The sequence below is a fragment of the Haplochromis burtoni genome, unplaced genomic scaffold (assembly GCF_018398535.1).
Source record: "Haplochromis burtoni strain Fernald_Lab_line unplaced genomic scaffold, NCSU_Asbu1 Contig_265, whole genome shotgun sequence".
NCBI lineage: Eukaryota > Metazoa > Chordata > Actinopteri > Cichliformes > Cichlidae > Haplochromis > Haplochromis burtoni.
The window spans coordinates 279,378-294,040 of NW_024582626.1; the positions used below are offsets into that span (position 1 = coordinate 279,378).

Sequence of the window (14,663 nt, forward strand, 5' to 3'; positions counted from 1 at the left end):
CTGTGGGGGGTCACTCCCACTAGGTTTATATCTGGGACTCCCCACCATTTGACCTTAGAACTGAAGAAGCTTCTCGGATGAGAGGTGAAACGTCTTCAAGTAACTTAAAGAAGTCCAGACGCTTTTCTTTGCAAGCTCCTTTGACTACGATGACCTGGATGACTGAGAACCCTCACAGACACACGTGTCTGATTAGCCACATTTAGCTTACCGCCGTCGAGTGGATGCTCAGCATTTACGTGGAGCCACAGCTCAGTAAACCTTCCGGTTTCGCTCTGCACTTGACAACAACAAGTGCAAATACATAATTTGTGAAAAATATCAGTTTAGATCGTATTTTTTTAACTCGTTAGAGGTTAATTTCTCCAGCTTACCGATAACAAAAGTTTTAGTCCGTCTGCTCTGTTCGGCTGTAGAAGCAAGAGACTGAAAACTTGGGAGCTGGTACTAAGGAGGGACAAGAGCTGCCTAGAGCTTCACCGATTGGCTGCCATGCGAGGAGTGGAGTAAAACAATAGGCTCTCATCAGAGCTCATCTACCCTCTGAGAAAACTTAACCCTTGTTTGACCAGAGCATATCATATATAATCTGCGTCCCTTCTATGTTTAAATAACTATTTTGATCTCATTTCACTTTCATTAACAGGGACAGTAAGAACAGAACAATGAACATTAAATGTTTTAATTTTTCTTCTCTTTTTGTTTGAGATGATTTTAGGAACTGGGTTACATCTGACAGAGCAAAGTATGCCTACAAGTAAGCAGACAACAGTTATATGAATCAAAATGAATGAATCTTTCCAAAACAGTCAAGTGTCAGGCCCTCAGTCAATTAATTCACTGAACTGCCCCTGGCTCCCACACACTCGCTGCACTAATGGAGCTAAAAGGAGGGAAAAAAATGCAGCATATGCCATGTATAATACTAAACAGCAAGCTGTTTTACCCAGTAATAAGTAGCTAGGTGCATTAAGATGAGTCACACCTGTCTCTATTAATTTTTAGCTCTTAGCATGCTTAATTCTTTTTCATTCATGGCCTTCTGGATAAACAGCTACATTTAAATAAAGGCTACATGAAACAAATTCAAAGTGGTTGCAGAAGACGTCCATTCGTTCAGAAAGCAGACAGTCTGAAACGAGTAACAACTAAGTTCCCGTACTGTGAATTTGTGTGGTTTCCCTCTCTGGCCGTCAACATTCATTGAAACACAAAACTGAATCCAGTAATAATCGTGCTACCAAGCGACAACCCCGCTGTTCTGAGGTTACAAGAAATCAGAATTCAGACTTGGAGAGTCACTCATGCAAAGGTCAACAGATTTAAATCAGCACTAGAATTAACTGTTCAACCTTGAAGCCCTGGATCCATAAACACTGTTCCAGGTCAGGAAAAACGAATGAAGAAATTAGTTATGTCGAAGGTTCAGGAAACAAAAAAATCTTCCTTTTGAAAAAGAAGCACAAAACTTACAGGAATTTCCCACCGAGGTTTGTTTCAAATACTTGTTCCTGTTCACCTTGCGAACCTCCGACCTTCAGTACAACTCCAGGTCATGCCACCTACAGAAATAGTCTGACCATTCTGCAGCGGTTGGATGTATAAGTAATGTGCACGAGGTGGAGGAGGAGGAGGAGTACAGAGCGCTAGTGGATGATATTGTGGAGTGCTCTGGGAGAAGCATCGGCGTCTGAATGTGAAAAAGAGCAGAGAGACGGTGATCAGCTTTAGGAGGAAGAGAGCGGCTACAGCAACCTGTTCTTTGTGTGTGCTTCTTCTCTGTCCTAACGCATCTTTTTATTTGTTTGCCTTTAAATCTCAGAAAAAATTAGAAGGCTCAATGAGTGGATTTTGGAGACAAAACAACTGGATTTTACAGTTAAAGAAGGTCATACTGTTTCTCTCTCCACTATTAACTGAGAGGCTGAAGCATACCCGGGCTTTTAAAATGCCATTCCTTAAAACGCAGATTAACAACACTGTGATAAGCTCTGACACTAATTTGACAGAGAAACAAATGCAGTCCTGAAGAGCAGTTTCTTCCAGCTCAGAACAAAAAAGTCTGGTCTTACATCTAAACTGGACCACTGTAAACATATACTGAAGTTAGTCAATCATAGCTTTTAAAATTCATTAAAAAATAAGAGAGATCACATTACTCCGGTGCTCTTTCTCTCTCGGCATTACAGAATCCAGTGTAATGTGCCACTGCTTGCATTTAACGTCCCTATGCTCCTTTAGATCAGCCTTCCACAACCTCCCGGCCACAGACCGGTATCAGTCCATGAGTTGCTTGGCAGCGGGCCGCAAGAGTTAAGGGCACGGGTGTGAAATTGATGGTTTTCAGGGTTTTATCGTTATTTTCTTAAATCGTTTTTATCGTTTACTCGGTTTCCCTGGGTCTTTTCCTGTCTTTTTTTGGTCCCGGTACTGGTTTCATTTTGTTGTATTTATCCGCGACACCTTAAAGGCCGGTCTGTGAAAATATTGTCGGACATAAACCGGTCCGTGGCGCAAAAAGGATTGAGGACCGCTGCTTTGGATCGTTAATGTCTGCTTCTCAGTCACTCCCGATGACCCCACAGTCAAAGCTTGTTGAAAAGGAGCTTGTCCCTTTGCTGTTTTTGCACTACAACTCTGGAATGACCTCCTGGGTGACCTCAGACAAGCTATTATTTGAAATCCGGGCTGAAGACAAACCTTTTTCTGTCAAGTTGGAAACTGCCGACTTCTGGAAGATTGATCAGTGTTGCATTGTTTAATGTAAACACTGAGAATGTGTGTGCCACCATGTTTTAAAATAATTTGTTTATTCTGTTTTATTTTAATGTAAAGAACTTTGGTTTAAAATGTGCTATAGAAATATGTCTGTATGTAATTTAAAAAGGGGTTCGAGTACCTGGGCATCCACATCGAAACAGGCTGAACCAAAACCAACACGGAGGCTGTGTTGCACAAAGAGGATGAGCCGGCTCTGTTTGCAAAGGAAGCTGGGATCCTTCAGTGTCTGAAGAAAATGATGAAGATTTGCTATCAATCAGCTGTGGCGAGTTCAGTGTACTTTCCTGTGGTCTGCTGGGGAAGCAGCATCAGAGACAGACTGACTAAACCGATCAGGAACGCTGGCTCTGTGATTGGTTGCAAACCAGACACAGCTGTGGCAGCTGTGGTGGAGAGGAGGTCACAGAACACACTGTTATCCATCATGGATCATGCCGACCACCTTCTGCACCGGCTGCGGAGCTCATTCGCTAACACGCCGATTCAGAAAACCTTTCATACATGCAAGAACTCTCTGCAATGAAACACATCTGCTGTCTAACTTTAACATTTTATTTCAACACAACACACACACACACACACACACACACACACACACACACACACACACACACACACACAGGCTGCACTGCACTATTACACTGTTATTCTGAGCCACTGCTGCTTTTGCTATAATTAGTGAGCTATTTTTGCTTTGTTGACTTTGAAAAATGCACTTCTACTTAATATATTTTAATTAAATTCCTATTTTACTTTGATTTTTAAATTTCAAATTCATTTTTTATCTTATAGAGTGATTTTTATTGTCACATTGTATTTTATTTCATCAGTCGTTCTACTTTTTTAATGCATGTTTGTGTTTAATTTACTTTTTAAATTACTATAATATAATTTTTCTAAATCTGAGATAAATAAAGTGTATGACATTAATTATTCTCATAGTGCCGCCCTTTTTGTTTTCTCAAACAACACTATGTTTACTTGTTTTACAGGTTACCTCTCAACAGGCTAAAGTTGGCAGTGACTCAGCAGGTCTTAAATACGCTCAGTCCTTTAAATGCTAAGTACAGCCCATCATTCAGTAGCTTGTAGATTGCCCTTCTGTGACTTAATGAGTCGGACACATTGTTGTGGAGTATTTGTTCCATTCTTCTTTACAAAGTTGCTTCAGTTCATTGAGGTTTGCAGACATTAGTTTGTGACAGCTCTGGTTCATCGAAACATACTGGTTTTTTCGTTTTCAGACATTATGTTGTAGATTCTGTGAACTCTGGTGCGCTCAGGATCGTTGTACTGTTGCATGACCCAGTCTGGGCAAAACTTTAGCTGTCAGACTGATGGTCTCACACTTGACTCTAGAATGCTTTCATATAGAAAGGAGGTCATGCTCGACTCAATGACTCAAGCCCACATCATCACCCCTCCATCACCAGGTTTGACAGTTGGTTTGAGGTGTTTGTGCTAATGTGCTGTGTTTGGTTTTCTGGAACTGTATTTTGGCCAAACATCTCCACTGTAGTCTTATCTCTCCAAAGGACATTGTTACAGAAAACCTTGGGATTTGTTCACTTGCAAATTTGCAAACCTAGGAGGTGCTGCCATGTTCTTTTTAGGCAAGGCAAGTTTATTTATATAGCACAATTCAATAACAAGGTGATTCAAAGTGCTTTACAGAGACATTAAAAAACAAAAACAAATAAAAAGCATGATTTTAAAAAAAGGGAACAGCAGATAAAATCAGTAGTTAAAATGTAAGTTTTGAAGTTTAAGCTTAAAAGTGTGGATTTGGTGCTTTATTCAAATGCAGCTGAGAACAGGTGAGTCTTCAACCTGGATTTAAATAAACTGAGTGTTTCAGCTGATCTGAGGCTTTCTGGGAGTTTGTTCCAGATATAAGGAGCATGAAAGCTGAATGCAGCTTCTCCGTGTCTGGTTCTGACTCTGGGAACTGATAAAAAACCGGATCCAGATGACCTGAGGGATCTGGAAGGTTCATACTGGGTCAGGAGGTCACTGATGTATTTTGGTCCTAAACCATTGAGAGCTTTACAGACCAGCATCAGAACTTTAAAGTCGATCCTCTGACGGACAGGCAGCCAGTGTAAAGACCTCAGAGCTGGACTGGTGTGGTCCACTTTTTTGGTCTTAGTGAGGACTCGAGCAGCAGAGTTCTGAATGAGCTGTAGTTGTCTGACTGATTTTTTAGGTAGACCTGTAAAGATGCTGTTACACTAATCAAGCCTACTAAAGAGAAGAAGCTTTCTCCTGGAAACGTTCCAAACAAGCCATGCTTATTCAGTCTCGCTCTAACTGCATTGCCATGAACTTTAACATTTAATATGTTAACTGAGACTTAACTGAGCACCTGGCTACTCCTTACCTTCTTGTTTCCTACTGAAGCAGTAAGAGTGCATTATGTTTTTCACATTTCTGTATATCTTAAACATAGATACGAGCTGTAAGGTTTTCTAGTTGTTTTCCATGTGGGTCTCTGAAAAAGATGAGAGAAACTAACTGTACCAAGGCAGATAAGTAGAGGTAATTAATCAAAATGTTAATGAATGCCTGAATCCAAATGTCTTTATCGTGTTTTTCACAGAAGAAACGAACAAGTCATTAACTGCAAATTGAGTCCATTGTCTTCCGAGCAGGTCTTCCAGGGATCTTTTAGATTACAGAAAAAATATATACATATTTGGGCCTTTGGGCTAGACAGCCAGCACCTTAAACATTTCCGTAGTCTCTGCTGCTGCTGTGAGGTAGGTCTCTACTGTGAACGAGATTGGAAGCCACATGCTTGTGTACAGCAGGAGTGTTTGCTGGATGACAAAAACATTAAAGGAAAACAAAAACAATGTGATTATCTCATAAAGATTAATACATGAGAAATACGTCTGTCCTCTCATTCAAAATTCCACTTTGTTGACATTAGAGGCTTGAACAGAGGTGCAGACGGGAGCTACCTTGCGCAGGGGGGCTAAATATGAACTGACAGCAAATAACTGTGACAAATGGCATCTGTGTAAAGTGCTTCATTTAGTGAAGATAAGCAACATAAGGACGACAGTCTGAGACACTTAATATTTAATGTTCGGAGCGTCACGGCAACATAATTCACTGCAATTATGTGCAAAACAAACTTCCCCAGCACAGTCTGAGGCACGACAGCTTCCCTTTATAATATTTTTGAAAGTTTCACTTTAGGTTTGCATGGGGTCAGTAAAACGGCTTCGTAAAGCCGTGGTTTGTATCACCCACCTGTTGCCTACACCTAACCCAAGGTTTGATCCGATCTTGCTTAATTCGGTCCCTTTTCCTTGGTTCTTGGTCTCCTCATTGAAAATTCTCAGAGGTTGCCTGGAATAAAACCTAATTAATTTTGCAATTCGTTCATTTCGCCCTAATCAGCGGAACTGTCTGCAGTCTTCAGAATCGGTTCAGCAATTCTCTACTGTTTGAGTGAATGCATTCAGCATTAATGGAAGGCCATTTATGTGGTAAAGAAAGAAATGCACTGTACACAAAAGCCATCAAGAGAGTGTTGATCCATGTTGTTTCTATAGTAATGCACTGGTATTGATTTGTGGTAGCATGTGGTAAAGTGGCACACTGACAGCAGTGTGCAGAGCGTAGAGTTTGGTGCTGAGAGGCCCTCTTTCTTTCCTCTACAGGGTGGCTTTTAGCTGCACCGCATGCTGTGTGCTTTCAAAGGGGTTTCAAACTGGGCCTGATTCATAAAACTGGAAAACAGCAAATGCAGCGAAGACACATCAGAGCAGAGCACATGAGGACCTCTTCTATTGATTTTGGTAATGTACTGGATTGACTGGACTTGAATGTTCAGCATGGAATTGATGTTGTGTCAGGGGAATCTGCTGCACCATGTACCGGGGGAAAAGACAAGAAAACACAGGCCTGTGTTTCAAATACGTTCATGCATATATGAGTGTTGAGTTATACAGCATCTTGGAGGAAAACCAAGCTCATGGGCACTAAGCCGTCTCTCTCCAGCAGGTCTTTACGTGCACAAAAATCACACGTGAGTTCACTTCACCTACACGCAGAGACACAAACACACATAAACACATCCATATACACATCCTGCCGTATTCATCAATCTGTCAGTTAAGATATTACAATCGATCGACTTCAACCGCTTATTAAATCGCAGTCCATCGTCCACTCCATCATCCTGTCTGTGAGGCCATCACTGCAATAAATGTACCAAATAATGTATCAAGACAAAACTACAACTACCAATGAAAACATGGATAATCCGCTGCATGCATGTACAACCATTCTCAGACCCAGCTCGTAACATACTGACAGTTGCTGAGGAGCCTTTTGTTGCTGTGTTTTAATGCAAAGTCTGTGTTATTTTCAACATGAAGGAGAACAAACGCATGAAAAGACAGGGTATCCTTCCTTCTCTTCTATCACAGCAATCCTCTGCATGTCTAAGGCCAAGAAGTGTCATGATTTATGAGATGAATCGTCATCATTTTGGTATATTCTGAACACAATTTGATGATCACTAGATCACTGTGATCTTTACTTCCCACAATACTTATTAAAAACACAACAAAACATACCTTTCAGCTTTTCATGCATTTTGAAACTGGTATTTTTGGAGCCCTGGCATGTAAATCTATCTTTGAAACACTTTCAATTTCTCTTGCTAAGCTAAAAGTAAAAAACATGACAGTAACCATAAAACAGTATTCTAATTTATACATATTTACTAGGGGTGCAACGATACACAAAATTCACGGTTCGGTTCGATACTTTGGTGTCACGGTTCATTATTTTTTGGATACAAAAATATGTTCATGCCTTTTTAATTTGTCATTTATTAAAATTATAAATATATATTTTAACTCAAAAGTACAGTTTTTAAATTTAATGTTGCTGAAACAACAAAATAATAAAAAAAAAAAATCTATCTGATCGAGAAATCACTCATCTTTGGAAAAGAGAGTTTATTACAGAGAAATGTCTCTTTCCAAAATAAAAGCTATACTATACACTTCTTCTGGGCTATATTCTCAGCAGCAAATTAACCCTTTAAAGCCGGTTGGAGCGGGCACGCTTTTTTAAAAATCCTGGTAGCACTGCAACCACGTAAGCTAGCGCAAAAATTTTTTTGCATATGAAACCGGAGGAGTTGTACTTACATCTTATTCCAGAAAAACGCTTTGCCAATCCGATCAGCTGTAACACTTCCTACATCCATCAGCGCAAACTATGGCATGTCCGCCATGACCTGCTGGAAACCGGAAGTGACGTCATTTTGTGGAAATGTAGTTTTCTACCATCAGGACCTTATGTGCCTATACTTGTGTCTTTAAAAGTTATGTTTGACTTTATGACTTTCTGTATCGTTTCTGGGATACTTAGGACTCAAATTGCACTGCTGGAAATAGTTTATTTTGATGCATATTCTGTTTTTTTGCAAATTTGCATTATAATATTTGTTTTCGTTTTTCCTGCAGTATATAAAAATTGGTGTATTTCAAAAATAAAACTATGAAGACACTCAAAATAAATTTCCTTTGGTGGGAAACTAGTTTGTGCAACTTTTTTGTATTTACAGTTTTGAGGGATAAGCCTCTTAAATTTCTAGAAATATATGTTAAAAAAAAACAAAAACGATTTTCAAACTTTTTGTAGTTTATTGCACTTTTTTTGCAATTTATGTAATTACTATGCACTTAATGCATACATATTATTAAAATTTGGGCTATAATGGTTGTATTGATGTATAGCAACTTTATATGCTCCCAGAAATGGCTCCACAGCATGTAAAAATATAATATAAGCTCTGGCGAACTTGGTTCTATGGTAGGTCTTAAAGGGTTAAACATATCAAGTCCCCATAAGGAGAATCGTGTGCTAACAGCTGTCTAAATGACTCTGTAAAGTTTGTAGCATGCGTGCTTGTTGTTTTTGTCTGCTTCCACTTGTCTTTGCACTAGGATGATGTCGGCGTAAATGTGCAGTCATATTCGTTGTGTTCCCACTAGTGCTGTCAGCGTTAATCTCATTAAAATTACATTAACGCCATAACGCGGCAAATCTCCGTTAACGAGTTACCGCGGATCACCCCGTGCGTGGGGCTGGACGGCGTTAACACGTTAACAAGCTAACTACACTAACGCACTAGTTCCCACCAATTGAGCATTGCGTGGCACATCCGACATACTGTTTTACTTTTCTCCATGACTCGCTTACCATCAGGGTAATGCTTCACATGAAAACCAAGATATACCAAACGCCAGATCTGAATGAGGGTGGGGGAGGCTCAATTTGCCATGTTGCAACGAGCTTAGCTTCTGTCTTGCTAGCTTGCGCTGCGCTCAGTGGATCTGCGCTCGACAGTGCAGCCTAGGCGGAGTAGTCGAACGCAGATCCACTGAGCTCTCAACACAGACAGCATCGTCAGAAGAAAAGTTGATAAAATAAATAAAAAAATTTGTATTGTTCGATACTTATGCGTACCGAACCGAAAGCACTGTATCGAACGGTTCAATATCGATACGAATATCGTTGCACCCCTAATATTTACAGATCATACAATAAAGACAGGCTCATCTCAACCTTGCTTCTCTAACTTGATCCACATTATCAAAATTCACGACCTATCATAAACCCCCTTTAGATAAATGACATATCTGGCTTTGCACATCTACAAGACATAAGTGAATTATTCAAGTTTAGAAACCTCCCAAATCTTGAATCATGTAATCAGGAAAGTACACAGTACAATAAGGTTTACTGTGTGTGATCAGTTGTCACTGCGTGGGAATTACTTTCAGGCTGTGTGTTTTACTTTGTACACCAGTCAAAAATCATCTCCACCTACGCAGGGAAACAATCCTGACAGCAGAATTTCATTTTAGCAGTTGGGGTGAAAGCGGGGCATTTTAATTAGAGAAAAGGATGTTCTTCTCTGCTGCAGCCTTGTTTCTGATTTAGGCTGATAAAGTGGGTTTATTTTTGCATTAAGATCTTGCCAAGTACAGCCTGAAGTTTATTTGCACAACATTAACACGTAGCTGGAATGATAAAAAAGAACGTATGCATATACGAGAGTAAAGCAGATCCAATCAATGGCACACCATAAGCATAAATGAAAAGAGCCTAAGAAGATTATATCAGCTTTACGCTTCGACACAAACAACGACAAATCAGGAGGCAGTACCGCTGCCGTCCCGGTACCTACCAAAACCAAACGACTATCAACGACTTTCAAACAGTATACATTAAGAAGCTATAACAGTTTAGAAAAAAATTACCATATGAGGGACTGCAAAACTTCGTCCAGCTTGCCAAGCACCTATTCAACAATTTGTCTGGTTTCGAAACAACACAGCAAATGCTATTTGATGAGTTGAGATCCTAATAAGTGAGAAGAACACACTTGAGGATGGAAAATATTCGTGCTGCAGCTTGCAAAACAATCTGACATTTACAAAGAATGATTATCATCTAGTTAATAACAGGATGGTGCTCTCAGCCTCTGTGAAAATAACAGTCGGTGCTGTATTTAAATGCAGCTTTTACGATTTCATCGAAATGAGGACACAAATGCAGAAAACCAAAAGAGGGATGTACAAAGGAAACAGGAAAAGAAGAGCTTTAATAATGAAAGACATGCAGACATGCAAAAAGGGTAAACTCGTTGAAAAAAAAAAGAGAAAAAGAGAAATACCACGAAAGGAGAGGTACTAATATTATAAGATCAAACCAGGAATACTGAAACACAAGATAATCAAGGAAAGACAAAAACACCAGCATGAAACACGTCCGTCTGTGCACAGTGAAATGGGAATTTCACAATGAGAATCAGAATCAGGTTTCTTTATTAATCCCACGGGGGAAAGCGGTTCATTACAGAAACTCAATTAAAATATAAATATGAAAAACGCAATGCCTGTTCTTCAAAACGAGTAAAAATAAGGCACTCCTTTCAAAGTGCGACGTCTTAAAACAAATACTCCAAAGTTAAATGATACTATGTCCAAAATCTACACGATGTAGCATGTGAAAATAGTCCACATGTTCTGGGGAGGAATTGTGACGTATGATGGCCACAGGTATAGGAATGATTTACTGCGGCGTTCTCTGGTGGAAGGAATCGTTTGCTGATCATAATCCTGTGACTGTCTAGCACGTCATGGAGAGGGTGTGAGAGTGTTGCACATGAGAGTCAAACTCCAGGCGCCATAGAAACATCCTGAACATCTTACAGCAGATATTAAGGAAAAAACACGTCTCTGACACATCCTGTTACTGCCGAGTCATCAGAAAACTTCTGAAAGTAGCAGGTCTCTGTGCAATACCCAAAGAGAAAGAGAGAGAGGGTGGTCCCCAGAGAGGCTCTGCTGTTGCTGACCACACTGTCTGAAGCACAGTGCTGCAGGCGCACACTGACAGTGGTCTTACAGTCGGGTAGCCAACTATCAAGGTCACTAGGGAGGCATCCACCTGCATCGCTGTCAGCTCACCGAGCTGAAGTGGCCTGATGATGCTGAAGGCACTGGAGCAGTACTCACTGGCTTGTGCGGGTGGATGCAGATGCAGCTGAGCAGTTAGAGAATGCAGTCCTCAACACTATTTGGGTTGGGGTTGCTAGGTGACCTGGAGGGTGTCTATGAGCGACTGACCATGGGAAGTAGCTTGACCAGTTTGAGTCTTTACAAGATGATTTGCGATGTCAGCGTTACAGGTTATTAAGACCGTCGGGCCACTGGGATGTGAGGCGTGGCCAGTTACACAGCACTGGGACAAAACAGGAAAACTGTTACAACACATGGAATCTTGCAAATATTGGAATCACCATTTGTATTTATCAAAAAATATCCCCCCTGCTTGGTGCCTCCAGTCCTTCTCCTACATATAACCAAGACGGCAGTCACTGCCAGTAAGAAGTGAACAGAGTGCCACTCAGTATTTGGACCACTGCATAATCCTACTGATACTGGTACTGTATTTGTCAGTGTGAACCTTTTTATGCAAACAGTAAAAGCGGTAAAAGGACACATATATGCAATCTGAGACACAGCAACAGACAAACAGGCAGTGAGATAGATGGCACAGACAGAGAAGATTTTTAAGGTTTGGAAAAAGGTAAACTAAGAAATACAAACAAAACCATTGCAGCAGTAAATGTACAATTAATATGGTAAGGCCTGCGGTGAGGAATTTCAAATGTCTGCATCTCGCTCGGTTCATACTGGGCGTTCGAATACAAGGAAGTAGAGCTACAGAGAGGATAACACACATTCATTCTGAATTTTCGATGCTGAGAAAAAAAGCAACCTAAAATCTAACTAGTAGGCCATTAAACAAATAAAAACACAAATTAACATTAGTACACTAATTATAGCACATAAAGTCAGTGGTGCAGTGTGTGATTATGGATAAAACTGAATAGCTATGCAATAAAACGAATTATTCAGTGAATCAGCCATAAAACTGAATACCCAATGCTGCTTGACAACACTATTATATGTAAATACTCCATTGAATCGTGCTGATTTCGCGATGCCTGCGTTATCGTACTGCTACATGATAAGGAGAAGGTTGGAGATTACAAGTAGTGATAAAAGGGGCTGCTGATAAAGTACTGATACTGAGATTTTCAGCTGACAGTATCACCAGTCTGGAGGGACAAGCGAGTGGAAGGAGCAGTGAGACAGGTGGACTGAGAGAGAGTGAGAGAATATTGTAGTCCGTAGCCTCCACACAAGGACTACACGTGGAGCTGAGCTTTAAGCAACACATGAGCTTCACCCTCTATAAAGATGGAGTAGTAATAGCAACTGAAATATATCAAATCAACTCTAAACAACTGATACAGTTGTGCTTCAAATGGACAATGACTCAAAACATACTGCAAACGTGGGATATTCTGCTCTGTTGGGTTGACATCATCCAGCTGATCACAACCCAACAGAGCGAGCTTCAGCCTGTGACTGACTGGGTATTACAAAAACCAACCAACCAACCAACCAACCAACCAACCAACCAACCAACCAACCAACCAACCAAAAAAACGTCCTTACATTTCAAACAATCTAAGTTTGTGTAATTATTTTTGAGAATCTGAAAATGCAGAGACTGTGTGCAGACATGGCTGTCTGCACCGGTTTAACTCACAGGGCTGAGAGCAACTGGCCCTGGCTCGAGTCTGACCCGTGACCCGCATGTCCTCCCCTCCCTCCTCTTTCCTGTCAGTCTTCACTGTACCTACCTAATAAGCCCAATAAAATAATAAGAAAATGACAAAACTCGTCATTGCTCAGACACCCAAGTGTGTATCTGGTAAACTAAATGTATCCTGTATTATTGAAATTATCAATAAATATTGTTTTAAGGGCATAAAAAGACAGACACATTGCTACTTTTTGCTTTGTTTTAGGCCCAGCGTTCTGTGTTTTTGGACTTCTGAGTGTATCTCTGTTCCAGTTACTGCTGTGTTTACGATATTCCTCATTTCAGTGTACCCTGCCTCCCCGGTGTTCCCAAGTCTCCATCATTCATGTTCCCTTTGTTTAGTTCCTCCTGTTTTATTTTGGTAGTCTCCTGTTGTGTGCATTGTATTTAGTTTTGATCCATGTCTAGTTTTCCCGATTAGTCCCAGCTGTGTGTCCTTAACTCGTTGTATTTCTCTGTCATGTCCTGTTATAGCTCTGTTACTGTAGTCCTGCCCTACCTCCCTGTGTTCCCCTAGTGTTTGTATGCGTGTGGGTATTCATGGTTTTCCTTTCAAAATAAAAGAAAACTTTGCTTTATTTGCTTGTGTTTTCAGAATGAAATTTTTTTTTCTCTTTCAGTTTAATACGTTATGGTAGCACTTAAGAGAAGTGCTACAGCTGAATGTGACATTGCAAGCAAAGAAGGGTAATTATTCGAAGTTAATATTATGTAAAGTGTAATGCTACAAGTGTAAAGCAGTATCTTTGTAGACACAGGCAGGCTGCAGCTAAAATTATTTTGAAAAATACTATCATCAGTGGTATTTTTCTGTTAAAGTTCAGGGCTGAAAAATCAAACATGTCAGACAGAATTACTTTTAGCTCAAATTGTAAGATTACTCTAATTACTCTGACTCAATTTTTGAGGCACCTTCCTTGTTACAAATTTAATTTGATCTAACCCATCATCATTCGTGTTTGCTTGTGATTCACTATGACTGAGGTTAAAAAGGTCGATCGCCTCAGAGAAGCAGGAGGCAGTGCGATGCAGTTTTCAGTCTTCCACAGATTTCTCCTCCTTAAACCTGCAAAGCTTTGGGCTGATTGCGGCTCTGTGGATGTCAGACCTTTGAATGTGGGGAGAACCTGCATCTGATCGCATTCTGCAACATGTTGTAAATTGCATAGCCTGTCAATTTGATGTACATACCCATATATATATTTATATATGTATATATACAAAAAGCACAAGAAAGAACATAAAGCTAAAGGAGACAAAGGGCACTAACAGAGCTGTTTCATGTTGCCTACTTCACATTTTCAAGAAGCAAGGCAACTCTATAATTATTTCCTGAATGCAATCTGGCTAAAAAGCACATTTATCTTGGTCCTTTGTGGGAGAAGAAAATGCAGGCAGGAGAGCAGAGGGGTACTGAGAGGGAGATGAGAACAAATAAGGGCTGAAAGAGAGAGAGCGAGGGAGAGAGAGAGCTGGGGACAAGTGGGAGAGGTAAGATGGACCAGGAAAGGTTGAAAGGAGCACAACAACAGAGATGAAAGACTGCCAGAAAATTGAAAAAGACTGAAGAGAGACAAAAGGTGAGCTGGAAAGGGAGTGGGCAGTGAGTGGACAGAGGAAGGAAACTAAGAAAAGAAAAAAAGCCAAATAAAACACAACAAGAA

The 14,663-nt window shown here is 40.4% G+C and overlaps 1 long non-coding RNA gene across 1 annotated transcript in view; it reads right to left on the reverse strand.

Moving 5' to 3' along the window:
- The window catches only part of LOC102291897, a 2,978-nt gene extending 2,471 nt beyond the window's left edge, over positions 1 to 507 (reverse strand). Inside the window, exons 1-2 of the long non-coding RNA XR_316863.2 lie at positions 375 to 507; positions 212 to 275 (exon numbers count right to left, since the gene is read on the reverse strand). This is a non-coding gene — a long non-coding RNA (uncharacterized LOC102291897). The remainder of the gene's footprint in view (positions 1 to 211; positions 276 to 374) is intronic.
- Between the last annotated feature and the right edge of the window lie 14,156 nt (positions 508 to 14,663).